Source organism: Sorex fumeus, unplaced genomic scaffold (assembly GCF_029834395.1).
Source record: "Sorex fumeus unplaced genomic scaffold, SorFum_2.1 ptg000131l, whole genome shotgun sequence".
Classification (NCBI taxonomy): domain Eukaryota; kingdom Metazoa; phylum Chordata; class Mammalia; order Eulipotyphla; family Soricidae; genus Sorex; species Sorex fumeus.
In genome coordinates this window covers 28,077,285-28,079,581 of record NW_026606188.1, presented here as the reverse complement: position 1 = coordinate 28,079,581, position 2,297 = coordinate 28,077,285, and the positions used below count along the sequence as shown (strand labels likewise).

The following is a 2,297-nucleotide window of genomic DNA, read 5'->3' as shown; positions in this document are numbered from 1 at the left end:
ACTATTTTTTGCTATATTACTATTAGTTTGATTAGTTTGCTTACTAATGTTATGTAATAGAAAATTTTAATAAATATTAGCTATTCAGGGCTGGAGCAATAGCACAGCGGTAGGGCATTTGCCTTGCACGCAGCCAACATGGCCGACCCGAGTTCGATTCCTCCACCCCTCTCAGAGAGCCTGGCAAGCTACCGAGAGTATCTCGCCTGCACGGCAGAGCCTGGCAAGCTCTCTGTGACATATTCAATATGCCAAACACAGTAACAACGAAGTCTCCAATGGAGACGTTACTGGGCCCGCTCGAGCAAATCGATGATCAACGGGACGGCCTTTACCTTTACCTTTACCTTTAGCTATTCAGAATGTTGTCACTGCTGAAGGATCTGCTATCTAGATATTAGAAAGAGGATAATGAAAGGAAGAGGGAGATAAATTGAGACATGAGAATAGGACTTCTGTCGTTTTAGTGTCACAGTGCCTTTGCTCGGGGTAGAGCACTCTTATACGGCCTTTTGGGGCTGGGCAGATAGAAAAGTTAAAAGTATTCTATTGACATGGGAAATTCTGCTCTAACCAAAACTCCAAGGTTGAGCTCATCTTCTGGGTAAAACAAGTTAGCTAATGGGTACTCAGACAAGAATAGAATAGAAAACCGTCGTGACTGTATCTTAAAACTGCTTGCAAATTGGCTATGTGACTATCCCAGTCTCGGTCCTCAATGTACCCATTAAATTTCATTTATTTATTCAAATTGCCTTTATTTAATTTTTTTAAATTTTATTTTCATAAGGTTGATCACATTAATTGGTAAAGGTAAAAGGTAAAGGCCCTCCCGTTGATCGTCGATTTGGTCGAGTGGGCCCAGTAACGTCTCCATTGGAGACTTTGTTGTTACTGTGTTTGGCATATCAAATACTCTCGGTAGCTTGCCGGACTCTCCGAGAGGGGCGGAGGAATCAAACTCAGGTCGGCCATGTTGACCGCTTGTAAGGCGAATGCCCTACCGCTGTGCGATAGCACATTAATTGATTACATTCAATATTTAAACATCAATATCACCACCATTACACCTTCCCACCACCATTATTTAAAAAAAAATTTTTTTTCCCACCACTATTCAAGCCTTCCTGCCAGATAATACAGCAAGTAGGGCATTTGCTTTTCATACAGCCAACCTATGTTCAATTCTGGCACCACATATATTCCTCCCTCCTCTCTCCCTCCACACAAGCCCTACTAGGAGTGATCCCTGAACACAGAATCAGAAGTAGGTCCTGAGAACTGCTGAGTAGGAAAAAAAGAAGGGAAGGGGAAGAGAGGGGAAGGGAGGGGAAGGGACAGATGTTAGCTAATTTATTTTATATTGCTTATTATGAATATCATGAGGGGTCATGTGGCCACTTTTGCACTCATGCGCTCTTTGAATTCTAAAACTGACAATGATTGGGGTCCGGAGACATCTCTGTAGGAAGGTAATCCATTTTGAGATTCATTTGTGAGTCTCTGGATCAAGACTGGTTATGCTCTTAAATATGGCCTGGAGGCAGTTCATGGGGGTAACAGTCAGGAACCCAAGCAGGAGGGGAGACAGGAGGAATGGCCTGTCTCCGCTGCCGCCATGTGGCGTGGAGCCTTAGTCCCTGAACCTGCGTACCTGGGTTTTGCTTCTGGAAGATTGTGGCCACCACAATCTGGAGGGTGTACCTGCTCCATCTGAGGTGCCTCGATGAAATTGACTGGGCACGGGGTCCAAAGAGATCTCCGGCAAGCTGCTGTCTTCCAGGGTTCACTGCTTTGTCTATTTAATTTTTTAACTAAAATTTTTGTTACTAATTGAGACTCTGGTTTACAATAACATTAATAATCACTTCTCATGTACAAAAATATGGAACACTTCATAAATTGGTATGTCATCCATGTATAAGGTCCAACTAATTTTCTATCATTCCAATTTTAGTGTATGTGCTGCCAAAGTGAGCACTGTGCCTCTTAAATTTTTATGTGTCTACTAACTGTGCATAATATATTTGTCAACTTAAGTAGCAGTTCACATGTCTAGAGCCAGGATCCCAGGGTGTGGGAGCAGAAATTGTGTTCAATAAATCGCCAGCTTATCCTTTTGTTCATGGCTGTTAAGGGTAGCCTGCAACCTGAACTTGCTACAGCATTGTGAGCTGTCCTGCTAGACAGAGGTAGAAGGTACCAATCCAACTGACTTGATGGTGGTCCTCCGTCTCAAATTGGCAACCTGACATGATTTGAATATGCAACCCTCTGATGACAATTATTTACAAGGA

General features: G+C 42.9%; 1 non-coding gene across 1 annotated transcript; it reads right to left on the bottom strand.

Annotated features, from left to right (window-relative positions):
- Positions 1–1,879: 1,879 nt before the first annotated feature.
- Positions 1,880–1,981, bottom strand: LOC130015863 (U6 spliceosomal RNA). The gene has a single exon (XR_008791180.1). It is a non-coding gene; the product is annotated as a U6 spliceosomal RNA (small nuclear RNA).
- Positions 1,982–2,297: the final 316 nt, after the last annotated feature.